The following is a 27,894-nucleotide window of genomic DNA, read 5'->3' as shown; positions in this document are numbered from 1 at the left end:
TTTCACATGCTCAAAATAGTGAATATTGTCCATTTAACATATTTGCCTTCATGAATATATGATTTATGGTGTGTTCACCTGAGTGCACAAGAATGTGGGCTGGAAAATGTAAATAGGTGAATTTAGCACATGCAATAAGTTTTATCAAGATCAAATGGACATTTAGCATGTTCTGATTGAGTCTATATACTTGGTGTTTGCAGCATGGGTGTTAACTTATTGCACTATATTTAAAGAGTTAACAGTTTACAATGTGCTGGTTTCTTTAAGAACAAATGTCTCCATGCATATCAGGTGGATCACAGTTCTGTGCTTTTTTTGCACTGAGCAGAAAGTACATTTTATCTTGACTATTGAGCATTACTGTCACTGATGTATTTAAAAGTCACTTTCATGAAAACTGGCATAAAAAATATATATATTTTTTATGTGAACTACATTATAGTTTTGTGTTGTAAAGCAGCTGCATGGAACAAAATGAAACTTGCAATCAACTTCCAGTTAATTTAACACTGGTTCTGTGGGACCTTAGTCAGTGGTGTAGTCTATGTGGAATGCAGGTAGGCGCCGACTACCCACCTAAAAACACCCGGAATTTCCATCTACCCACTACATATTTCCCCGGGGAATGTGATGGTGTAAATAAAATGAGCGTTTATTGACTGTAATTTTATTTTCTCCCTTTAAAAAACAGCCATCAGGCGTCCATCACTGCAGAGTGCACCGTATGTGTCCCATCCCCATCCCCTCCCCCCCGCACTCGCTCTGCTAGATAAGAGTTTTAATTGGCTCATAGATAGATGCGGGCTGGGCTGCCAGCTAAAAAGCGCGAAAGCCGCACACAAACAAGAAGAATGCTAGAGAAAGTATTGATGGTGATTATTACCCGAAAAAATGAAAAAGAAAACAGGCCTCGGTTTTAGATTTTTTTTGGAAACGTCCACCTGCTGCTTCAGGGCCGATTGATGAAGCTTGCACCCTGAGTGGAGGAGATAAACCTGGCGCTGTCTGTATTGCTGGTAAGTGGGCTACAACAGCTAGTTTTTTTATTTGTTCACTAAGCTAATGGGCCTTAAAACGGTCTAAAAAGCATTATTTTCAATGAGACACATTGCTTTTTAGATGCGTCAGAAGCGTTGCGTCAAAAGCCGAGCTAAACCGACGCTTCTGACGGGAGCGCGCATTGCCACTTGTCGGCAGGCTGACGCATCAAAGATCAAATCAAATCAATTTTATTTATATAGCGCCAAATCACAACAACAGTTGCCCCAAGGCGGTTCATATTGCAAGGCAAAAGCCATACAATAATTACAGAAAAACCCCAATGGTCAAAACAACCCCCTATGAGCAAGCACTTGGCGAAAGTGGGAAGGAAAAACTCCCTTTTAACAGGAAAAAACCTCCAGCAGAACCAGGCTCAGGGAGGGGCAGTCTTCTGCTGGGACTGGTTGGGGCTAAGGGGAGAGAATCAGGAAAAAGACATGCTGTGGAGGGGAGCAGAGATCAATCACTAATGATTAAATGCAGAGTGGTGCATACAGAGCAAAAACAGAAAGAAACACTCAGTGCATCATGGGAACCCCCCAGCAGTTTAAGTCTATAGCAGCATAACTAAGGGATGGTTCAGGGTCACCTGATCCATCCCTAACTATAAGCTTTAGTAAAAAGGAAAGTTTTAAGCCTAATCTTAAAAGTAGAGAGGGTGTCTGTCTCCCTGATCTGAATTGGGAGCTGGTTCCAGAGGAGCCTGAAAGCTGAAGGCTCTGCCTCCCATTCTACTCTTACAAACCCTAGGAACTACAAGTAAGCCTGCAGTCTGAGAACGAAGCACTCTATTGGGGTGATATGGTACTACGAGGTCCCTAAGATAAGATGGGACCTGATTATTCAAAACCTTATAAGTAAGAAGAAGAATTTTAAATTCTATTCTAGAGTTAACAGGAAGCCAATGAAGAGAGGCCAATATGGGTGAGATATGCTCTCTCCTTCTAGTCCCCGTTAGTACTCTAGCTGCAGCATTTTGAATTAACTGAAGGCTTTTCAGGGAACTTTTAGGACAACCTGATAATAATGAATTACAATAGTCCAGCCTAGAGGAAATAAATGCATGAATTAGTTTTTCAGCATCACTCTGAGACAAGACCTTTCTAATTTTAGAGATATTGCGTAAATGCAAAAAAGCAGTCCTACATATTTGATTAATATGCGCTTTGAATGACATATCCTGATCAAAAATGACTCCAAGATTTCTCACAGTATTACTAGAGGTCAGGGTAATGCCATCCAGAGTAAGGATCTGGTTAGACACCATGTTTCTAAGATTTGTGGGGCCAAGTACAATAACTTCAGTTTTATCTGAGTTTAAAAGCAGGAAATTAGAGGTCATCCATGTCTTTATGTCTGTAAGACAATCCTGCAGTTTAGCTAATTGGTGTGTGTCCTCTGGCTTCATGGATAGATAAAGCTGGGTATCATCTGCGTAACAATGAAAATTTAAGCAATACCGTCTAATAATACTGCCTAAGGGAAGCATGTATAAAGTGAATAAAATTGGTCCTAGCACAGAACCTTGTGGAACTCCATAATTAACCTTAGTCTGTGAAGAAGACTCCCCATTTACATGAACAAATTGTAATCTATTAGATAAATATGATTCAAACCACCGCAGCGCAGTGCCTTTAATACCTATGGCATGCTCTAATCTCTGTAATAAAATTTTATGGTCAGCAGTATCAAAAGCTGCACTGAGGTCTAACAGGACAAGCACAGAGATGAGTCCACTGTCTGAGGCCATAAGAAGATCATTTGTAACCTTCACTAATGCTGTTTCTGTACTATGATGAATTCTGAAACCTGACTGAAACTCTTCAAATAGACTATTCCTCTGCAGATGATCAGTTAGCTGTTTTACAACTACCCTTTCAAGAATTTTTGAGAGAAAAGGAAGGTTGGAGATTGGCCTATAATTAGCTAAGCTAGCTGGGTCAAGTGATGGCTTTTTAAGTAATGGTTTAATTACTGCCACCTTAAAAGCCTGTGGTACATAGCCAACTAATAAAGATAGATTGATCATATTTAAGATCGAAGCATTAATTAATGGTAGGGCTTCCTCGAGCAGCCTGGTAGGAATGGGGTCTAACAGACATGTTGATGGTTTGGAGGAAGTGACTAATGAAAATAACTCAGACAGAACAATCAGAGAGAAAGACTCTAACCAAATACCAGCATACCAGCTCTGACTCTTTGTCAGCCTGGCTACAGTGCTGAAAAGAAACCTGGGGTTGTTCTTATTTTCTTCAATTAGTGATGAGTAGTAAGATGTCCTAGCTTTACGGAGGGCTTTTTTTATAGAGCAACAGACTCTTTTTCCAGGCTAAGTGAAGATCTTCTAAATTAGTGAGATGCCATTTCCTCTCCAACTTACGGGTTATCTGCTTTAAGCTGCGAGTTTGTGAGTTATACCACGGAGTCAGGCACTTCTGATTTAACACTCTCTTTTTCAGAGGAGCTACAGCATCCAAAGTTCAATCCAAACCAACTTTCGGTGCTCTGAGCTTTGACGTACCTTTGCGTTGTCTAATACGAACGACACGTCGTGCCAAAACACGGAAGACTAGAGGCAGAAACCGTGGAAATAGAGACTGGAATGGACGTCACGTGACTAGCGGAGTGCCGCATGGCGGCCATTACTAAGGGTGGACAGAGCTCCTTGAGCCAGTTAAACAGAAGCGAAATGAGGGGAAAAAAGGCAGCCAGTGCTTCACCATCAACTGCACCAACTACAAAAACAAATTCTCCAATATAAAAATGAACTGTACATGAGCCTTAATGTAATTATGTAAAACAAATGTCTATTTTAAAGTCATTATGTCGCAATTTAATATCAATATACTGAGACTATAACTCAACACCATAAGTTATTTTCATTAAGCTGCATTCACATGCATACAGATATGGAAACAAAAATGTTTGAATATATTTATGTCTATATATATATATACTTGCAGTTGTTTAATATGATGTGTACCTAGTGGTCACAGGTGGCATTAAAATTTTAACAGTGTGGTTTTACCCTGACTGAAGGTCAAAACTCATAAATTCTGAATGGCTTTATATCTATTTGTAATAAAATGTTAGTAAAAATCATATATATGTTGTTGTCATTAAAAGACTAGCAGTAATATTACAGTGGAAAAAGCAGCAAGGTAAATGAGCACAATGGCCAGACTTCAGATTTATATTTTAATATATAAGGATTTTTTTATCCAGGCATGTATATGTTTGTTAGAGCTTTTAATCAGCACAAATACAACTTACAAGGCTTCATTTATAAAAATCCATTGAGAATTATGATTACAGGAAAAAGCCATCACAGTAAATGAACAGAATGGCATATTTTCCCCAAATTTCCACACTTTACATAAAACATTTCTTTTCTACCCAGACATCCATCCATCCATCCATCCATCCATTTTCTTCCGCTTTATCCGGAGTCGGGTCGCAGGGGCAGCAGCTCAAGCAAAGCCGACCAGACCTCCCGATCCACACACACCTCCCCCAGCTCCTCCGGGGGAACCCCAAGGCGTTCCCAAGCCAGCCGAGAGATGTAGTCCTTCCAGCGTGTCCTGGGTCTTCCCCGGGCCTCCTCCAAATGGGAAGTGCCCGGAACACCTCTCCAGCGAGGCGTCCGGGGGCATCCGGAAAAGATGCCCGAGCCACCTCAACTGACTCCTTTCAATGTGGACGAGCAGCGGCTCGACTCGGAGCTCCCCCCGAGGGACCGAGCTCCTCACCCTATCTCTAAGGGAGCGCCCAGCCACCCTGCGGAGGAAACTCATCTCGGCCGCTTGTACTCACGATCTCGTTCTTTCGGTCAAGAGCCAAATCTCATGACCATAGGTGAGGATAGGAACGTAGATCGATCAGTAAAATCGAGAGCTTTGCCCCCCTACTCAGCTCTCTCTTCACCACGACGGTCCAATACAGCGACCGCATCACTGCAGATGCTGCACCGATCCGTCTGTCGATCTCACGCTCCATCTGTCCCTCACTCGTGAACAAGACCCCGAGATACTTAAACTCCTCCACTTGAGGCAAGGACACTCCACCGACCCAAAGAGGGCAAAGCACCTTTTTCCGGTCGAGAACCATGGCCTCGGATTTGGAGGTGCTGATTTTCATCCAGGATGCTTCACACTCGGCTGCAAACCACCCCAGTGCACACTGAAGGTCCCTATTTCACGAAGCCAACAGAACCACATCGTCCGCAAACAGCAGAGACGAGATTCTGTGGTTCCCAAACCAGACCCCCTCTACATCCTGGCTGCGCCTAGAAATTCTGTCCATAAAAATAATGAACAGAACCGGTGACAAAGGGCAGCCCTGGTGGAGGCCAACGTGCACTGGAAACAGGTTTGACTTACTACCGGCAATGCGAACCAAGCTCCTGCTGCGGTCGTACAGGGACCGGATAGCCCTTAGCAAAGGACCCCGGACCCCGTACTCCCGGAGCACTCCCCACAGGGTGCCCCGAGGGACACGGTCGAACGCCTTCTCCAGATCCACAAACACATGTGGACTGGTTGGGCGAACTCCCATGAACCCTCGAGCACCCGATGGAGCGTGTAGAGCTTATCCAGTGTGCCGCGACCAGGATGAAAACCACACTGCTCCTTCTGAATCCGAGGTTCGACCATCGGTCGAATTCTCCTCTCCAGTACTCTGGAATAGACCTTACCGGGGAGGCTGAGGAGTGTGATCCCCCTATAGTTGGAACACACCCTTCTTAAACAGAGGGACCACCACCCCGGTCTGCCAATCCAGAGGCACTGTCCCCGATCGCCATGCGATGTTGCAGAGGTGTGTCAGCCAAGACAGTCCCACAACATCCAGAGACTTAAGGTACTCAGGACAGATTTCATCCATCCCAGGAGCCTTGCCACCGAGGAGCTTTCTAGCCACCTCGGTGACTTCGGCCTGGGTAATGGATGAGTCCGCCTCTGAGTCCCCAGTCTCTGCTCCCTCTTCGGAAGACGTGATGATGGGATTGAGGAGATCCTTGAAGTACTCCTTCCACTGCCTGACAACATCCCCAGTCAGGGTCAACAGCTCCCCACCCGCACCGTAAACAGTGCTGGTGGAGAGCTGCTTCCGCCTCCTGAGGCGTCGGACGGTTTGCCAGAATCTCTTCGAGGCCGACCGATAGTCCTCCTCCATAGCCTCCCCGAACTCCTCCCAGACCTGCGTTTTTGCATCTGCGACCGCATAGGCTGTGGCACGCTTCGCATGCCAGTACCTGTCAGCTGCCTCTGGGGTCCCACCTACCAACAAAGATAAGTAGGACTCCTTCTTCAGCTTGACGGCATCCCTTACTTCCGGTGTCCACCACCGGGTTCGGGGATTGCCGCCGCGACAGGCACCAGAGACCTTGCGACCACAGCTAGAAGCGGCCGCATCGACAATGGAGGTGGAGAACATGGTCCACTCGGACTCCATGTCTCCAACCTCCCCAGGGATCTGGGAGAAGCTCTCCCGGAGGTGGGAGTTGAAGACCTCGCTGACAGAGGGTTCCGCCAGTCGTTCCCAGTAGACCCTCATGATACGTTTGGGCCTGCCAGGTCTGACCGGCTTTCTCCCCTCCCAACGGATCCAACTCACCACCAGGTGGTGATTGGTCAACAGCTCTGCCCCTCTCTTCACTCGAGTGTCTGAGACACATCGAAGCATTATTTAATGCTTCGATCTTAAATATGATCAATCTATCTTTGTTAGTTGGCTATGTACCACAGGCTTTTAAGGTGGCAGTAATTAAACCATTACTTAAAAAGCCATCACTTGACCCAGCTATCTTAGCTAATTATAGGCCAATCTCCAACCTTCCTTTTCTCTCAAAAATTCTTGAAAGGGTAGTTGTAAAACAGCTAACTGATCATCTGCAGAGGAATGGTCTATTTGAAGAGTTTCAGTCAGGTTTTAGAATTCATCATAGTACAGAAACAGCATTAGTGAAGGTTACAAATGATCTTCTTATGGCCTCGGACAGTGGACTCATCTCTGTGCTTGTTCTGTTAGATCTCAGTGCTGCTTTTGATACTGTTGACCATAAAATTTTATTACAGAGATTAGAGCATGCCATAGGTATTAAAGGCACTGCGCTGCGGTGGTTTGAATCATATTTGTCTAATAGATTACAATTTGTTCATGTAAATGGGGAATCTTCTTCACAGACTAAAGTTAATTATGGAGTTCCACAAGGTTCTGTGCTAGGACCAATTTTATTCACTTTATACATGCTTCCCTTAGGCAGTATTATTAGACGGTATTGCTTAAATTTTCATTGTTACGCAGATGATACCCAGCTTTATCTATCCATGAAGCCAGAGGACACACACCAATTAGCTAAACTGCAGGATTGTCTTACAGACATAAAGACATGGATGACCTCTAATTTCCTGCTTTTAAACTCAGATAAAACTGAAGTTATTGTACTTGGCCCCACAAATCTTAGAAACATGGTGTCTAACCAGATCCTTACTCTGGATGGCATTACCCTGACCTCTAGTAATACTGTGAGAAATCTTGGAGTCATTTTTGATCAGGATATGTCATTCAAAGTGCATATTAAACAAATATGTAGGACTGCTTTTTTGCATTTACGCAATATCTCTAAAATCAGAAAGGTCTTGTCTCAGAGTGATGCTGAAAAACTAATTCATGCATTTATTTCCTCTAGGCTGGACTATTGTAATTCATTATTATCAGGTTGTCCTAAAAGTTCCCTAAAAAGCCTTCAGTTAATTCAAAATGCTGCAGCTAGAGTACTGACGGGGACTAGAAGGAGAGAGCATATCTCACCCATATTGGCCTCTCTTCATTGGCTTCCTGTTAATTCTAGAATAGAATTTAAAATTCTTCTTCTTACTTATAAGGTTTTGAATAATCAGGTCCCATCTTATCTTAGGGACCTCGTAGTACCATATTACCCCAATAGAGCGCTTCGCTCTCAGACTGCAGGCTTACTTGTAGTTCCTAGGGTTTGTAAGAGTAGAATGGGAGGCAGAGCCTTCAGCTTTCAGGCTCCTCTCCTGTGGAACCAGCTCCCAATTCAGATCAGGGAGACAGACACCCTCTCTACTTTTAAGATTAGGCTTAAAACTTTCCTTTTTGCTAAAGCTTATAGTTAGGGCTGGATCAGGTGACCCTGAACCATCCCTTAGTTATGCTGCTATAGACGTAGACTGCTGGGGGGTTCCCATGATGCACTGTTTCTTTTTCTTTTTGCTCTGTATGCACCACTCTGCATTTAATCATTAGTGATCGATCTCTGCTCCCCTCCACAGCATGTCTTTTTCCTGGTTCTCTCCCTCAGCCCCAACCAGTCCCAGCAGAAGACTGCCCCTCCCTGAGCCTGGTTCTGCTGGAGGTTTCTTCCTGTTAAAAGGGAGTTTTTCCTTCCCACTGTAGCCAAGTGCTTGCTCACAGGGGGTCGTTTTGACCGTTGGGGTTTTACATAATTATTGTATGGCCTTGCCTTACAATATAAAGCGCCTTGGGGCAACTGTTTGTTGTGATTTGGCGCTATATAAAAAAAATTGATTGATTGATTGATTGACACGTGGCCGAAGGTCAGATGATACGACTACAAAGTCGATCATCGACCTCTGGCTCAGGGTGTACTGGTGCCACGTGCACTTATGGACACCCTTGTGCTCGAACATGGTGTTCGTGATGGACAAACTGTGACTAGCACAGAAGTCCAACAAGTGAACACCACTCGGGTTGAGATCGGGGAGGCCGTGCTTCCCGATCACCACCCTCCAGGTCTCATTGTCGCCACCCACGTGGGCGTTGAAATCCCCCAGGAGAACAATGGAGTCCCCAGTCAGAGCACTATCTAGTACCCCTCCCGGGGACTCCAGGAAGGTCGGGTACTGTGCACTGCTGCTCGGCCTGTAGGCCGAGACAACGGTGAGAGACCTGTCCCCGACCCGAAGGCGTAGGGACGCGACCCTCTCATTCACCGGAGTGAACTCCAACACATGGCGACTGAGCTGGGGAGCAATAAGCAATACGACCCCAGCTCTCTGCCTCTCCCCGTGGGCAACGCCAGAAAAATGAAGCGTCCAGCCCCTCTCCAGGAGTTGGGTACCACCCAGACATGTATGTGTTCATTAGAAAGCACTATTAAAGGGCTTTAAAACAAGCCTACCTTTATTAAAATCTGTTAACAAATAGTGACAATAGAGAGAGAAAAGCAGCACAGTTTGTCATTATTTCCCCAAATTTTTGCATTTTACATAAAAGTTTTTTTTTTTTTTCACCCACACATGCATAGGTTCATTGGAAAGAGCTTTCAAATGGCTTTAAAACAAGCCTACATTTATTAAAAGCTGTTAAGAAATAGTGATGCTAGTGCAAAAAACGCAGTCGGTTTATTATTGTTGATCGGCACATCTCCACCCTTAGTAATGGCACCTTCCTGTCCTGAGCGACACTAATAGATTGAGTCACGCACGTCCATTCCAGTCTATATTTCCATGTCAGAAACCAGTGATCTCTACAAAATGGATTGGTACAGAAACCACTGATCTGTACAAAACAAACTTGTCACAGGACTGCTCATTTATGGAGCAGTTTTCTGAAGAAAAATCCTTGGAAATGCTTTTTGTTGTTTTTGTTACCTCAGAATTTCTGATTACTGTTAAAAAAAAGTTTAGAACACTTGTAATTAAAATAGCTAACTGAATCAATAAATGGTTCTTTAGAAACCTTTCATCTGTAAATTAAAACCACCTGTTATTTCAGATTAGATAATTTCATGTTTAACATAAGGAACCTCAGACATTTATTTTTAGACAAAATAACATAGAAATTTGTACTTTTTTTTTAAGTCTGGTAGATTACTTATATCTCATTTCAACCAGAAAAACAGACACTGTAAGTAAATACAAATGTTTATTATAAATGCAACAGGAAATAATTTAACAATGACTGCAGTGTGATTGTAAAGTAGGATTTCTGTGACATAAACCTCATGATGAATTTTTTTAATGGTCATTTCAACTTGTAATTTTGCCAAAATATGTAATTGCCTTTAATGTTGTTATCAGGACAGAGTCATTTCTAAAATATGAATTTGAGTACAATAAGTGGAGAGCTTCTACTTGTGCAAATGTCTTTGGACTTTGATTCGTGGACATTTTTAATGATCCGTTCATTTATTGTTAAAATATAAAATGAAACAGCTTTTTAAAAAATAATAGAGTTTTGCCCGTAATCTACAGATGTCTCTTGAGCTTGAGTCCCATTGGCTGTTGGATAGTGTAGTTTTAAAATGACTGGAATTGGTAAGTGGCATACTCTCCGGTATTAGTTGCATGGTTGTCTTCATACTCTGCTTTTGGCCTCCAATGTTTTTGTCATGGGTTGAAAAGGTTTCTGCAAAGTAAAGCATCTCCCATATTTTCATTGTTGTATGTGAATTTTCTGGGAGCGAGCTTCTGTCCTTCAGCCTAGCTGCTGTTTTTAATGGAACTTAACGTATACTAATACGAGCTTGTTTAAACTGGGTAGGTTTCCTTATGGACCACAAAGCCTACAGGTTCCAGTCCCCCGTCTGGACCTGATGATGGACTGTCAACTTCAACAGAGATTGTGGCAGGAGGCGTGAGGCTCTGCAGCCGGTGCATGCTCATGTAGACCGGTGTGTTCTGTTTTGTTTTTGTTTATGCATCTAAACTGTCCACGAACAACGTGGAGCCATGTGGATTATATGAAGGGTGAATCTTACAGCTGCTGAATTTGACAGTACAGGCTCATATCTGATACTAAATAGAGGGAGGAAAAGTGAACTCTTAGTTGGGAGGCAATAATCTGCTCCTTCTTATTGTTAAGAGAACTTTTCTTTCTTAATAACAAGGAGTCACAGTCACTTTTTTTTTTTGAGTGACTGTGACTTAAAGTTGTCTTATTTACTGCTAAACAATACACAGTAGAATAGAATAGAATAGGATTTATTGTCATTGTACAAGTGATACAACGAAATTGCAGTAGCTTGAATATGATACTTTTGCCTGGATTTAAACATTGTTTATTCCTGGTTTATGACCTGATTAAATTTCTTTGTTAAATTAGGTTTTCAGATGCCAAAAAATAAATGTATTTTATCTTTGTATTTTTTAATCACTCTTTTAGATTTACTGTTGTATACTGTATTTTGCAATTGGTGCAAATTACTTACTTACATTCTGACACATTTGTCACATTTATAGTGGCAAATATAGAATATAAACGATCAGATGGAAAGTATAGATCTATTTGTTGTTATGGTGTTAAAAATGTTAATAACTGGGGGTGCATACGCACGGGGTGGGTGACGGGCAAAAAACACAGTCTACCCACTTTAAAAATGTAGACTACACCACTGACCTTAGTGAATCAGGCCCTCAGTGTTTTACAGTCTCATTTAGACCATCAGGAGATGTTAAAGTCTGCACTGATACCAGGCTCATTTTTCTTTTGTGCCTCTTTAAGGCAGCAACAGAGTGTAAAGTGAAAAATTGGAAATAAACTGAAAACAGAGGAAAAACTTAAAGTTTCTCAAACATAGTGTCATTAGATAAATCAACTGCATCACAGACCATTTAAAGCATTTTGGGATGTAGTGTACAGGTAGTATTGGTGGTGAGCGCTTACTTTAATTCTTCAGTCAAGGTCCAGCAGCATCCCAGGTGGCTTCAGTGAAGAACCTGCAAAGGACTGCAAAGCATCTAAAGACTACAGGAGGATTATGGACAAACTGTGTCAACTCCAATAACAGGATTAGACAGTTCATACCAGGATAAGGTCAGGGCTTAGATTAGCCTCCTGAGTGCTGAAGGGAAATGACTGCTTGGACCAACCTGGACTACAGCACAGTGACCAGGTTGAAATAAAGAAGCATGCAAATCTGGGCCCACCAACCTTTACCCCAACAACTGACAGATGAGGGGTTTTAAATTTGAGTCTGTAGGTCCTTGATGTAACTAGAAGTGCAGTGCAGCATAAGTTCTACCAGAAGATTCAGATCTTTAACTCAGAATCAGTTCATTAGCAAAAGCTGTAATCTCTAAATGGAAGCAGGTGTTCCCCATTAGTCATCAGCTCTCACACAGGAACAGGAATCTCACACATTCCTTAATCTTGAAGCCAAAGCCTATTTTCATGCCCAATCCTCGAAAAAGAAATACCCATAAATAATTGTGTATTTCTCAGCAACCACAAGGAGTATTTGAACAAGTTCGGTGTCATTGTAAAGGGAACACTTAGTAGAATTGTTAGATGTATCATGTATGCATGTATGTGTAAAAAAAAATGAGGCGGGCTTCAAAGATAATTGGCAAAGCTTCTGGGGAAAACCTGGTCTTGTTAGGAGAGACGGCATCCATCCCACTTTGGATGGAGCAGCTCTCATTTCTAGAAATCTGGCCAATTTTCTTAAATCCTCCAAACCGTGACTATCCAGGGTTGGGATAAAATAAAATTTTAACTATTAGAGAAAAAATTACTCATAACCATCCCAAAGATGTATCGTTATCTTTGGCTGCTTTCAGTGATGTCAGTATTTGGTTAGACTCTTTCTCTCCGATTGTTCTGTCTGAGTTATTTTCATTAGTTACTTCATCCAAACCATCAACATGTCTATTAGACCCCATTCCTACCAGGCTGCTCAAGGAAGCCCTACCATTATTTAATGCTTCGATCTTAAATATGATCAATCTATCTTTATTAGTTGGCTATGTACCACAGGCTTTTAAGGTGGCAGTAATTAAACCATTACTTAAAAGTCATCACTTGACCCAGCTATCTTAGCTAATTATAGGCCAATCTCCAACCTTCCTTTTCTCTCAAAAATTCTTGAAAGGGTAGTTGTAAAACAGCTAACTGATCATCTGCAGAGGAATGGTCTATTTGAAGAGTTTCAGTCAGGTTTTAGAATTCATCATAGTACAGAAACAGCATTAGTGAAGGTTACAAATGATCTTCTTATGGCCTCAGACAGTGGACTCATCTCTGTGCTTGTTCTGTTAGGCCTCAGTGCTGCTTTTGATACTGTTGACCATAAAATTTTATTACAGAGATTAGAGCATGCCATAGGTATTAAAGGCACTGCGCTGCAGTGGTTTGAATCATATTTATCTAATAGATTACAATTTGTTCATGTAAATGGGGAATCTTCTTCACAGACTAAGGTTAATTATGGCGTTCCACAAGGTTCTGTGCTAGCACCAATTTTATTCACTTTATACATGCTTCCCTTAGGCGGTATTATTAGACGGCATTGCTTAAATTTTCATTGTTACGCAGATGATACCCAGCTTTATCTATCCATGAAGCCAGAGGACACACACCAATTAGCTAAACTGCAGGATTGTCTTACAGACATAAAGACATGGATGACCTCTAATTTCCTGCTTTTAAACTCAGGTAAAACTGGTTATTGTACTTGGCCCCACAAATCTTAGAAACATGGTGTCTAACCAGATCCTTACTCTGGATGGCATTACCCTGACCTCTAGTAATACTGTGAGGAATCTTGGAGTCATTTTTGATCAGGATATGTCATTCAATGTGCATATTAAACAAATATGTAGGACTGCTTTTTTGCATTTACGCAATATCTCTAAAATTAGAAAGGTCTTGTCTCAGAGTGATGCTGAAAAACTAATTCATGCATTTATTTCCTCTAGGCTGAACTATTGTAATTCATTATTATCAGGTTGTCCTAAAAGTTCCCTGAAAAGCCTTCAGTTAATTCAAAATGCTGCAGCTAGAGTACTGACAGGGACTAGAAGGAGAGAGCATATATCACCCATATTGGCCTCTCTTCATTGGCTTCCTGTTAATTCTAGAATAGAATTTAAAATTCTTCTTCTTACTTATAAGGTTTTGAATAATCAGGTCCCATCTTATCTTAGGGACCTCATAGTACCATATCACCCCAATAAAGCGCTTCGCTCTCAGACTGCAGGCTTACTTGTAGTTCCTAGGGTTTGTAAGAGTACAATGGGAGGCAGAGCATTCAGCTTTCAGGCTCCTCTCCTGTGGAACCAGCTCCCAATTCAGATCAGGGAGACAGACACCCTCTCTACTTTTAAGATTAGGCTTAAAACTTTCCTTTTTGCTAAAGCTTATAGTTAGCGCTGGATCAGGTGACCCTGAACCATCCCTTAGTTATGCTGCTATAGACTTAGACTGCTGGGGGGTTCCCATGATGCACTGAGTGTTTCTTTCTCCTTTTGCTCTGTATGCACCACTCTGCATTTAATCATTGGTGATTGATCTCTGCTCTCTTCCACAGCATGTCTTTTTCCTGGTTCTCTCCCTCAGCCCCAACCAGTCCCAGCAGAAGACTGCCCCTCCCTGAGCCTGGTTCTGCTGGAGGTTTCTTCCTATTAAAACAGAGTTTTTCCTTCCCACTGTCGCCAAGTGCTTGCTCACAGGGGGTCGTTTTGACCGTTGGGGTTTTTACGTAATTATTGTATGGCCTTGCCTTACAATATAAAGCGCCTTGGGGCAACTGTTTGTTGTGACAGAACAATCGGAGAGAAAGAGTCTAACCAAATACCGGCATCACTGAAAGCAGCCAAAGATAACGATACGTCTTTGGGATGGTTATGAGTAATTTTTTTTCTAATAGTTAAAATTTTATTAGCAAAGAAAGTCATGAAGTCATTACTAGTTAAAGTTAAAGGAATACTCGGCTCAATAGAGCTCTGACTCTTTGTCAGCCTGGCTTCAGTGCTGAAAAGAAACCTGGGGTTGTTCTTATTTTCTTCAATTAGTGATGAGTAGTAAGATGTCCTAGCTTTACGGAGGGCTTTTTTTTTTATAGAGCAACAGACTCTTTTTCCAGGCTAAGTGAAGATCTTCTAAATTAGTGAGATGCCATTTCCTCTCCAACTTATGGGTTATCTGCTTTAAGCTGCGAGTTTGTGAGTTATACCACGGAGTCAGACACTTCTGATTTAAAGCTCTCGTTTTCAGAGGAGCTACAGCATCCAAAGTTGTCTTCAATGAGGATGTAAAACTATTGACGAGATACTCTATCTCACTTCAGAGTTTAGGTAGCTACTCTGCACTGTGTTGGTATATGGCATTAGAGAACATAAAGAAGGAATCCTATCCTTAAACCTAGTTACAGCACTTTCTGAAAGACTTTTAGTGTAATGAATCTTATTCCCCACTGCTGGGTAGTCCATCAGAGTAAATGTAAATGTTATTAAGAAATGATCAGACAGAAGGGAGTTTTCAGGGAATACTGTTAAGTCTTCAATTTCCATACCATAAGTCAGAACAAGATCTAAGATATGATTAAAGTGGTGGGTGGACTCATTTACATTTTGAGTAAAGCCAATTGAGTCTAATAATAGATTAAATGCAGTGTTGAGGCTGTCATTCTCAGCATCTGTGTGGATGTTAAAATCGCCCACTATAATTATCTTATCTGAGCTAAGCACTAAGTTAGACAAAAGGTCTGAAAATTCACAGAGAAACTCACAGTAACGACCAGGTGGACGATAGATAATAACAAATAAAACTGGTTTTTGGGACTTCCAATTTGGATGGACAAGACTAAGAGTCAAGCTTTCAAATGAATTAAAGCTCTGTCTGGGTTTTTGATTAATTAATAAGCTGGAATGGAAGACTGCTGCTAATCCTCCCCCTCGGCCTGTGCTACGAGCATTCTGGCAGTTAGTGTGACTCGGGGGTGTTGACTCATTTAAACTAACATATTCATCCTGCTGTAACCAGGTTTCTGTAAAGCAGAATAAATCAATATGTTGATCAATTATTATATCATTTACTAACAGGGACTTAGAAGAGAGAGACCTAATGTTTAATAGACCACATTTAACTGTTTTAGTCTGTGGTGCAGTTGAAGGTGCTATATTATTTTTTCTTTTTGAATTTTTATGCTTAAATAGATTTTTACTGGTTATTGGTGGTCTGGGAGCAGGCACCGTCTCTATGGGGATGGGGTAATGAGGGGATGGCAGGGGGAGAGAAGCTGCAGAGAGGTGTGTAAGACTACAACTCTGCTTCCTGGTCCCAACCCTGGATAGTCACAGTTTGGAGGATTTAAGAAAATTGGCCAGATTTCTAGAAATGAGAGCTGCTCCATCCAAAGTGGAATGGATGCCGTCTCTCCTAACAAGACCAGGTTTTCCCCAGAAGCTTTGCCAATTATCTATGAAGCCCACCTCATTTTTTTGGACACCACTCAGACAGCCAGCAATTCAAGGAGAACATGCGGCTAAACATGTCACTCCCGGTCCGATTGGGGAGGGGCCCAGAGAAAACTACAGAGTCCGACATTGTTTTGCAAAGTTACACACCGATTCAATGTTAATTTTAGTGACCTCCGATTGGCGTAACCGGGTGTCATTACTGCCGACGTGAATTACAATCTTACCAAATTTACGCTTAGCCTTAGCCAGCAGTTTCAAATTTCCTTCAATGTCGCCTGCTCTGGCCCCCGGAAGACAATTGACTATGGTTGCTCAAAACAGAGTCGCCAATAACCAGAGTTTGATCCTCGGCGGGTGTGTCGCCGAGTGGGGAAAAACGGTTAGAAATGTGAACGGGTTGCCGATGTACACGGGGCTTCTGTTTAGAACTACGCTTCCTCCTCACAGTAACCCAGTCGGCCTGCTTTCCCGGCTGCTCGGGATCTGCCAGAGGGAAACTAACGGCGGCTAAGCTACCTTGGTCCGCACCGACTACAGGTCTAGCTGTAGAATTTTCCACGGTGCGGAGCCGAGTCTCCAATTCGCCCAGCCTGGCCTCCAAAGCTACGAATAAGCTACATTTATTACAAGTACCATTACTGCTAAAGGAGGCCGAGGAATAACTAAACATTTCACACCCAGAGCAGAAAAGTGCGGGAGAGACAGGAGAAGCCGCCATGCTAAACCGGCTAAGAGCTAGTAGCTGCGCTAAGCTAGCGGATTCCTATAAACACACAAAGTGAATAATGTGTAAATAATTTAGAGGTGATTCAGCAGAGGGAGTGCTTTAGTTAAGGCACGTGAAGATTACACTGTGAAACAAATCGTTATCTAGGTAACTAGATCAATCTAACTGTGCAGATTAAACAGCTAACAGATGCAGCAAAACACCGCTGTGCTCCGGAACAGGAAGTGATACAATACCGCAGTGAGAGCCAACCACCAGTAGAGGCAAGCAATTGTTTGATCCAGTCCAATCCAATTGTAATGATCGTTAATCTGTGTGATGCCCACAGTATCCTCACCGAAAGCTGTCTGAATCTTCCGAATGATTTCCACCTGGAGGTCTCTCACAGTTTCTGGAAAAATTTGATGCAGCAAAGCTCCAAATCGCTCTGCCATTTTCCTGACAATAAAAATCTGACGTGGGGGGTGGACCAGTGCTCACTCAAAGCCTGCCCACAGGCGAATGACGCAACCAACAGGCGTGAAAAAACTCACGCATGCGCACGAAGGTTCAAGCTTGGCTGATGCAAGCGCACATGATTCAAATCCATATAGTTTTTAAAAAAAAATAAAAAGGTTGGATCGTTTTCTAACAGACCTCGTATGTGTGTCTCTGTGTGTGTGTATTTATATACCTAAAAATGACCACATGCAGCATATGAATGATTTTCTATGAATGAATTTATTGAACTGTGCAAACGTTTGAGAACAAACAACTATATACAACATGCAAATTATCAGAACACACAACTGCTATTTACAATTTAGTTACTAAAAAGGCTAAACACACAATCTACCCCTCAAATTGTAATAAAATAAACTAATAATTGTAATATAAAAAACAGCCTCAATTGAATAAGCTCTGATGCGTCATGTGCCCTTGTGTGTAATGGCCGATTCCTCAAGCAAGCGTATTTACCTTTACAGTCAACTTACATGATTGACACATCAACAATCGAGAAAGCCTATAGAATGAGGCTAATACTTGCAAAACAAGATTGCCGTCACCCCCAGTCAGGCAGGAGGCAGAGATCCGAGACTCATGGAACGGATACGCCATTACACTCTGAGCCCTCCCCAGGACCCAAAAATTGTGATAGAAACGCCCGGCCGGTTTTGTGTGGTGCACAAGAGAGTAGTACAGTATCAGAAAATAGCATTTATTTACAAATGGAATATACTTTAGACTGCAAAATGACAAAGGTAAGATCATTTTTACCGCTGTGATTTTGAAAAGTGATTTTGTTTTTGTCATATTCTACTTTGGCTGATATCTCTGTGGCACTGTGTTGTGTCGAGCTGGGAAATACATCTTTGGAATCTGTAGGTTCTCTGCTTTCATTTGAGGGGTAGATTGTGTGTTTAGCCTTAAGTCCTGCTGTCCTGGAGACAGAAATGTGATGAGTAGGTTGACAAAAGTGAGGTTTTAGGAATTTGTTCTAAAGAAATTCATTTACACGTCATCACATATGTGTTTGTGTCCAGTAAAAACAGTTTAGACAGCAATGTAGCACTTGTCAAGCTGTTTAATTTGATATGCAATGGTACTATGTTTTCTGTAAATAGTGCATTGTCTATAGCCTGTTTTGAAAACTTTATCCGAAGGTCCCTCCTGAACCCTCGTGTTCAGTAGGTTTTAAAAAAGAAGAACAAAAGAAAATTGCCTCTCACTTTTTATAGATCGGAGACAAGATGTTCTGTCCTCCAACCCATTGGCACCAGTTGGTCCCTGTCTGCTGCCTGGGTGTAGGCTTTGCCTCTGCCTTTTCCAACAGCAGCATTTGTGATCATCTGAACTCTATTATCTACTGTGATGGGGACCTGCGCCAAGTCTACCAAAGACTGTTATAAACATTCTCTACATTATGTTGATGCTTTACAACTACTGTTACTTTAACTTGCCTCCAGAGTCTTTCTGGCAGAAATACATGTTCAGAAAGTCATATTCATCTGATATTTGTAAACCTGATACTGTGTTTGCATGCAGATTTATTGAGCAATGATATATTTGGATTAGTAAGTGTTTCATAGACACACTGAAGAAATGAATGACATACCTAAATATGTGAACAAATTATACCTTATAGTTAAGAACACAAACACAAGCCACGTAGCAAGGTGGCTCAAGCCACTTGCCTCCCAACAAGAATGTTCCTGGGCTATCTGTTCTTCATAGGCATCTGGAGTTGCTTCAAGAAGGATATCTGATGTGAAACATTTGCCTAATTTCTGCAAACCTCAAATTCCAAGTTTAATATCTGGGGCAAATTGTGCTGAGTTGAGCCATAAGACTAGACTTTCCATTTACCTCAGGTATGGTCATGAAGTTTTGGCAAAGACCAAAACAGCAAGTTCACAGATACAAGCGGTGGAAAAGTTTCTCCATCAGGTATCTGGACTTACACTCAGGGATGGGGTGAGAAGCTCAACTATCCAGGAGGGATGATACAATACAAAAACTTTATTCTCCACAATGTGGAAACTTGCCTTTTTGAGCATAAAACACAGTCACTGCTTCACATCAAAAGGAGTCAGCTGAGGTGGTTCGGGCATTTTAATTAAATTTATATAGTGCCAAATCACAACAAAGGCTGCCTCAAGGAGCTTCACACGAGCAAGGTCTAACCTTATCAACCCCTAGAGCAGGGGTAGGCAACCTCTTCCAGAAAGAGCCATGAGGGTGCAGGTTTTCTTTGCAGCCACTGACTCCACCAGGTGATTTCACTGATTAACTGATTCCATTTGCTCAAAGTGATATTAATCAGTAAAATCACCTGGTGGAGTCAGTGGCTGCAAAGAAAACCTGCACCCTCATGGCTCTTTCTGGAACAGGTTGCCTACCCCTGCCCTAGAGCAAGCACACAGGCGACAGTGGTAAGAAAAAACTCCCTCTGATGATATTGAGGAAGAAACCTCAAGCAGACCAGACTCAAAGGGGTGACCCTCTGCTTAGGCCAATCTAACAGTTACAAGGTTTTGCAAAGTTGTACAAAGCTAAATAAACAGAAAACAGGAAATCAAACAACATAATATAAAGAAGATGAGAAGTCCACACAGGCATTGGCACCACAGGCAAGGGCCATCCGGCATTCCTCACGCCATCAGTGGGCCACGCAACATCGTTCGTACCTCGGACAGAGAGAAGAGCAGAATTAGTCGGCCAGAAAAAATATGCCTAAGGTATAATTCAACGGCAGGAAATCAACAGGAAACAGATATATTTTGAAGGTGATCACTGGCCGCTAGTCCTAAGCTTCACTAACAGACCCAGAATTTAGATAAAGTTGAGGCCAAGACCTGTTCCATTACGAATAAAATGACTTTAAAAGGGTAGGAAGCATAGTTCCATACTATGCCATTATGCTAACCATATGAGAGGGAGAATAAATAAAAATCAAATCAAATCAATTTTATTTATATAGCGCCAAATCACAACAAACAGTCGCCCCAAGGTGCTTTATATTGTAAGGCAAAAGCCATACAATAATTACAGAAAAACCCGAACAGTCAAAACGACCCCCCTATGAGCAAGCACTTGGCGACAGTGGGAAGGAAAACTCTTTTAACAGGAACAAACCTCCAGCAGAACCAGGCTCAGGGAGGGGCAGTCTTCTGCTGGGACTGGTTGGGGCTGAGGGGAGAGAATCAATAAAAAGATGCTGTGGAAGAGAGCAGAGATCAATCACCAATGATTAAATGCAGAGTGGTGCATACAGAGCAAAAAGAGGTGAATAAAAAGAAACACTGGGTGCATCATGGGAAACCCCCCAGCAGTCTAAGTCTATAGGGTTGTTTTGACCGTTGGGGTTTTACATAATTATTGTATGGCCTTGCCTTACAATATAAAGCGCCTTGGGGCAACTGTTTGTTGTGATTTGGCGCTATATAAAAAAATTGATTGATTGATTGATAGCAGCATAACTAAGGGATGGTTCAGGGTCACCTGATCCAGCCCTAACTATAAGCTTTTTCAAAAGACATTCCTGCAGTTTAACTAATTGGTGTGTGTCCTCTGGCTTCATGGATAGATAAAGCTGGGTATCATCTGCGTAACAATGAAAATTTAAGCAATGCTTTCTAATAATACTGCCTAAGGGAAGCATGTATAAAGTGAATAAAATTGGTCCTAGCACAGAACCTTGTGGAACTCCATAATTAACCTTAGTCTGTGAAGAAGATTCCCCATTTACATGAACAAATTGTAATCTATTAGATAAATATGATTCAAACCACCGCAGCACAGTGCCTTTAATACCTATGGCATGCTCTAATCTCTGTAATAAAATTTTATGGTCAACAGTATCAAAAGCAGCACTGAGGTCTAACAGAACAAGCACAGAGATGAGTCCACTGTCTGAGGCCATAAGAAGATCATTTGTAACATTCACTAATGCTGTTTCTGTACTATGATGAATTCTAAAACCTGACTGAAACTCTTCAAATAGACCATTCCTCTGCAGATGATCAGTTAGCTGTTTTACAACTACCCTTTCAAGAATTTTTGAGAGAAAAGGAAGGTTGGAGATTGGCCTATAATTAGCTAAGATAGCTGGGTCAAGTGATGGCTTTTTAAGTAATGGTTTAATTACTGCCACCTTAAAAGCCTGTGGTACATAGCCAACTAATAAAGATAGATTGATCATATTTAAGATCGAAGCATTAATTAATGGTAGGGCTTCCTTGAGCAGCCTGGTAGGAATGGGGTCTAATAGACATGTTGATGGTTTGGAGGAAGTAACTAATGAAAATAACTCAGAACAGTAGGAGAGAAAGAGTCTAACCAAATACCAGCATTACGGAAAGCAGTCGAACATAAAGATATGTCTTTGGGATGGTTATGAATAATTTTTTCTCTAATAGTTAAAATTTTTTTGCAAAGAAAGTCATGAAGTCATTACTAGTTAAAGTTAAAGGAATACTCGGCTCAATAGAGCTCTGACTCTTTGTCAGCCTGGCTACAGTGCTGAAAAGAAACCTGGGGTGGTTCTTATTTTCTTCAATTAGTGATGAAGAAGTGTGTCTTAAGTCTGGACTTGAAAGTCACTACAGAATGACGGAGATAACTAGGGAGCATCATAAACCGATGCTCCCTAGTTATCTCCATAGGGAAGTCTTTCAAGCATGTCCAACTGGGAGGAGGCTCCGAGGAAGACAAAGGAGGGATTATATTTCCCAGCTGGCTTGGGAACATCTTGGAATCCCCTAGGAAGAGTTAGAGGACTTGGATGAGGAAAGGAGAAATGTGGGATAAGCTGCTTGTCCTTCTGCCAGTGTGACCCGGACCTGGATAAGTGGCAGAAAACGAATGAATGAAAAAATTATGCTGTGGTCCTTCAGTAAACTTCTTACTAGCTCCAAACTTTCCACACAGCTGGAAGCAGGGGATTAGTTGTTTCTGTTCTTTGTGGGTGTAAATCAGGTTCTTGCATCCACTGGAGAACATCATGATGGGGAAGTGGGAAAGATATTTCTATTGTCATCCTTGCTATAGATGAAACCATCAGGGAGCATGAAAAGTCCTTCTCCTGGATGGCGGTGACTGCGGAGGGTCATTCACTGCACAGTGGCGTGTAGGGTCTAACCCGACCTGCTGGTTTATGCGGTGATCTTCATGTCAGTAAAGATTACCATCTTCCACTGCTGTTGATGGGACTCAAATACAAACAGAAATAAATGGTCACATTTTAAAGAAGCTGGGGCGAGTCAGAATTTAATTTCACCAGAAAAAAAAGATGAATTGTGAAACAAAGCTGCTTATTGTTTTTGCAGTAATGAATTAAGGAATTGTTTTGTCTGTCGATGTCACTTGTTTTTATTGGAATTGTGTTCCAGCATCCTGGAGTGAGGTCGTGTGTCTGATCTCATTGTGGCGTCTCTGTGCTGAAGCGGTGAATGTGGCCCTGACAAGGATTAGCTGCTAATGAGGTGAAGTCCAGCATCAGCAAAACACAGGATTGGATGGCTGCAGACCGGATCCTGAAAACTGGTTTAGAGCTGACTGGAGGGTCACAGGTGCTATCAGTACAGTGCCCTTGAGAAAGGTTCTCAATCCCCAAGTTGCTGCTGATGAGCAGTTATTCATGTTGCGTCAGTGTGAGCTGATGTCATGGTGCCGCCGATGGAAATGTTTTAAAACCCAGATCCATGAACCCATGTGGATTTGGCCCCAACCAGCTACACTTTTAAACATTTGCACAAAGGAGCTGACATGAACTAAATAAACAAACGCTCCATCTGGCCGGGACACGACGTTATTTTTTCTGGTTTGTGACAAGACACAAAACAGAACATTGTGCATATGAAAACACATTGACAAAGATCTCAGTAAAAAAAAAAAAAAGATAATAAATACTTTCTTGTGTTTTAACAGTAGATCCAGTAGAGTTTAACAGTAGAGTTTCTCAGGTAGCTTATTCCAATTTTTTGGCCACAAATAGAGACACAGAAGCATTTCCTGGTCATCCTTGTGCGTGCAATTTTTAAAACGATACAAACCCCTTAAATTATATATTCCTTCTCGTTGCATAAAATATCCTTGAATTCTGAGAGGTACTTGCTTAATTTTTTTTTTTTTTTTTTTTTTACTTTATACATCAGTCGAACAGTCTTAAATGAAATCATGTCACGAAGTTTTAAAATCTGTGATGAAATAAACAGTGGATTGGTATGATCCTGATAACCTGCATTATGAATTATTCTTGATTCCCTTTTGTGAAGGTTGAATAATGGTTGTACTGTAGTTTTGTAGGTATGAATGAATGAATGAATGAATGAATGAATGAATGAAAACTGTTTATTTCGAACATTTGATACAACAACAATTACAAGATAGATCAGTAAAGACAACAACAAAAAAGTTCCTACTGTGTACCCAACATGTCCGAAAAGGGGTAGGGTGAAGCATCAGCTTATTTATCCCTACCCCTTCTTCCCCACAACCAGTAATACCCTTTGCCACATATACACATAAATTCCTACACACCTAAACCGATATCAATATATATATATACATATATATACACACACATACATATACACATCAACATACACATATATACACATATACATATATACACATATATATACACAAACATAAATATACACCTACACATACCTACTTACATACAAAATACTATATATTTACAAGCCGAAGCAAACAACAAAAACACCCTAACCCTCATTACCCTTCCTCCTCCCTATACCCAGAAAAAACCATATTTTTGTACCGCTGTTTGAACTGGTTCATGCTTGGACATTGCTTGAGCCCCACTCCCAATCTGTTCCACATCCTCACCCCACAGACAGAAATACAGAAACCTTTTAATGTTGTTCGTGCCCACTGATGCTTTAAATTAAATTTCCCCCTCAGACTGTAATCCCCTGATCTGTTAAAAAACATATTTTTAATATTTGCTGGAAGTAAATTGTTTATTGCTTTATACACAATTTGTACTGTTTGAAAATGAACCAAGTCTGTGAATTTTAAGAATTTGGATTGTAAAAATAGTGGATTTGTATGATCTCTATAGCCAGTATTATGAATAATTCTTATAGCTCTTTTCTGCATTACTGATAGTGATTGTGTTGTACCTTTATAAGTATTACCCCATACCTCTGCACAGTACTGTAAATATGGTAAAACCAGTGAGCAGTAAAGAATGCGGAGTGAGTTGTGGTCCAGAATATGTTTCGCTTTGTTTAGAACTGAAATGCTTCTTGACAGTTTACTTTGTATATGTTTTATATGAGTCTTCCAGTTTATCTTATCATCTATTATCACCCCCAGAAACTTATTTTCATGTACCCTTTCAATATCTACCCCCTCGACTTGTAACTGAACCTGTATGTCTGTATTACAATAGCCAAATAACATGTATTTTGTTTTACTTAAGTTTAATGATAATTTATTTCTGTCAAACCATATTTTCAATTTTCCCATTTCTATACTGATCCTCCTCAGTAACTCCTGCAAATCCCCCCCTGAACAAAAAATGCTTGTGTCATCTGCAAATAATACTAATTTTAATATTTTGGAAACATTGACAATATCATTTATATAAATTAGAAACAGTTTTGGACCCAATACTGACCCCTGTGGGACGCCACAAGCATTGTCCAAGCATGATGATGTATATTCCCCCAACTTCACAAACTGTTTTCTGTTACTTAAGTAGCTTCTCACCCAGTGCAACACCAACCCCCTAATCCCATACTGTTCAAGTTTATTGATTAATATGTCATGATTAATTGTATCAAAAGCCTTTTTAAGGTCTATAAATATTCCAACTGAATGTAATTTGTGGTCTATGGCGTTTGTAATCTCCTCAACTGATTCTATTAATGCAAGTGATGTTGAACTATGTGCTCTGAATCCATATTGACTATCAGTAAGTAATTTATGTTTATTTATGAATTTGTCTAATCTATTATTGAATAACTTTTCTAATAATTTGGAAAATTGTGGAAGCAAAGAAACAGGTCTATAATTTGTGAAGTGGTGTCTATCCCCAGTCTTATACAGCGGCACAACCTTAGCTATTTTCATTTGATTGGGAAATTTACCGGTTTGAAATGATAAGTTACAGATGTATGTTAATGGTTCTACAATCCATTCAATGACCTGTTTTACCACCACCATATCAATTTCATTTAAATCGGTAGATGTTTTATATTTACAATTATTCACAATGTCTATAATTTCATTTCCATCCACTGCTGTGAGGAACATTGAACAGGGATTTCTTTCTATGAGATTATTATCCCAATCCTCAGGTTGGGAATCGGGAATTTTTTCTGCCAAGCTTGGTCCAATATTTACAAAAAAATTATTAAAACCGTTGACTACCTCATCCTTATTTTCCTTCTTGACATTATTATCAATGAAATACTGAGGGTAACTCTGTTTTTTATTACCATTTTTGATAATGCTATTTAATATATCCCATATTCCTTTAATATTGTTTTTGTTATTATATAATATGTTACTATAATATTCCTTCCTACATACCCGTATAATATTAGTTAATCTATTTTTGTATTTCTTATATCTATTTTCTGCCTCTTTAGTCTTTAGTTTTATGAATTCTCTATACAGTGTATTTTTCTTATTACATGCATTTCGTAACCCTTTCGTCATCCATGGTCGAGCTTGGATTTTTTGTTTTCTGTAGTCTTGTTTAATTGGACAATTTTTATCATATAATGATGTAAATATTTGTAAAAAAGTTTCATATGCACTATCAACATCACTTTCACTGTATACCTTTTCCCAGTTTTGCTCCTGTAAATCCTTCTTTAGTGTGTTCATGTTTTCCTCTGTCCGCACTCGCCTGTATTTTATTTTCTCCTCTGGCTGATTCCGCCGATGGTTTCTATTATAAACGATGAAAACTGGTAGATGATCACTAATGTCATTGATTAATAATCCACTCACAGTGTTATTCTCAATATCATTGCTGAATATATTATCAATTAAGGTAGCACTATGGGATGTAATTCTGCTTGGCCTGGTGATTTTTGGATATAAACTCATACTGTACATTATACTGATAAATTCATCTGTTATTTTATGCTTATTTGGATTGAGCAGATCAATATTTAAGTCACCACAAATTAACACAGTTTTTTTATTAGTTTTTGAGAACATTTTTCCCATACAGTCAGTGAATGTTTCAATACTAGATCCTGGTGCTCTATATATACAGCTGACTAATACATTTTTGCTTTTTTCTTCACATATTTCAATAGTTATACATTCTAATAAGTTATCAATCACAGTTGTCATATTGTCTACTATTTTATAATCCATGTTCTTATCCACATACACAGCCACTCCTCCTCCACTCTTATTTTTTCTGTTTACACAATTAAATTCATATCCATCCAGTTCAAAATCCATTCCTTTATCTTCATTGATCCATGTTTCTGATATAGCAATTATGTTAAATATTTTTTTAAATTGACTTAAATATTCTTTAATGTTGTTAAAGTTTGCATATAGACTTCTGCTGTTGAAATGGATTATTGATAATTTGTTATCCGTTTTAATGATCCGATTAAACTGTTCATCTGTATAATAGCAACAACTGTCATTGATATTTGAGAAGAAATTATTGTCCGGGTCTATATCGTGCTCCAAGTCCAGTACATTGTGGTCTGTGTATTTAAATGTTCTCAGTTCTACTTTTCCATGATCAGCAATCCTTTGAGTTATATCCTTCTTGTCTCCAGATGTAGATGAATAGGTAGTAGATGAATAGGTTCCTCTGGTCTGTGTCATGGTGTTGTGATGTGTTTGTGTCCTCATACCTTATTGGTCATATCTGTCCAGATCCTCGCTTTAAGAAACACTATTGTTCATATTTGTCCAGCTCCTCGATGTTCCTTATTGCTATGACTTTTGCTTGTTCTGGTGATCCGTTCAGTTTGATGAATATTTTACAGTTTGAAGTCCATGTGTGCTGGATTTTTCCCTGTTTCTTCAAGAAGCGTGCTTTCCTGGCGATGTCGGCATTCCGTTTGGTGAGATGTTCATTGATGAATACGTTTGTCCCTTTCAGTTTTCTTCCTTGTTTTAACAGTGCTGTTTTGTGTTTTCTGTTGATGAATCTCATGATGACGGTTCGTTTATCACCGTCATTTCTCCGGGGCAGAGGGTGGCACGCTTCAATGTTATATAAATCCATTTCTATACCTTTAGATAGGAGGAAATCAGCAACCTGTTTTTCCACAGAGCTGACCTCCTGTTCACTGGGCTCCCCTCCGCTCTCATCTGTTACCGCCCGTGCGTAGGACCGTGGTTTGATGTGAAGACCTGTGATGATGACGTCGTTGATTCTGGTGTACTGCTCCAATTCAGCCACTCTATTTTCCAGCTGCACCAGATGCCGGTCTTTCTCGG

General features: G+C 40.7%; 1 protein-coding gene across 4 annotated transcripts in view; it reads right to left on the bottom strand.

Annotated features, from left to right (window-relative positions):
- The window catches only part of LOC117521509 (cyclic nucleotide-gated cation channel beta-1-like), a 167,311-nt gene extending 155,383 nt beyond the window's left edge, over nt 1-11,928 (bottom strand). For 2 of the 4 annotated variants that reach the window (XM_034182848.1, XM_034182840.1), the window contains exon 1: nt 11,695-11,928. The gene's annotated coding sequence lies outside the window, so the exon portion shown is untranslated. The remainder of the gene's footprint in view (nt 1-11,694) is intronic. The other 2 variants (XM_034182826.1, XM_034182833.1) reach the window with 2 other exon arrangements.
- Nucleotides 11,929-27,894: the final 15,966 nt, after the last annotated feature.

The sequence above is a fragment of the Thalassophryne amazonica genome, chromosome 2 (assembly GCF_902500255.1).
Source record: "Thalassophryne amazonica chromosome 2, fThaAma1.1, whole genome shotgun sequence".
Taxonomy (NCBI): domain Eukaryota; kingdom Metazoa; phylum Chordata; class Actinopteri; order Batrachoidiformes; family Batrachoididae; genus Thalassophryne; species Thalassophryne amazonica.
This window is presented reverse-complemented; position numbering and strand designations above follow the sequence as displayed.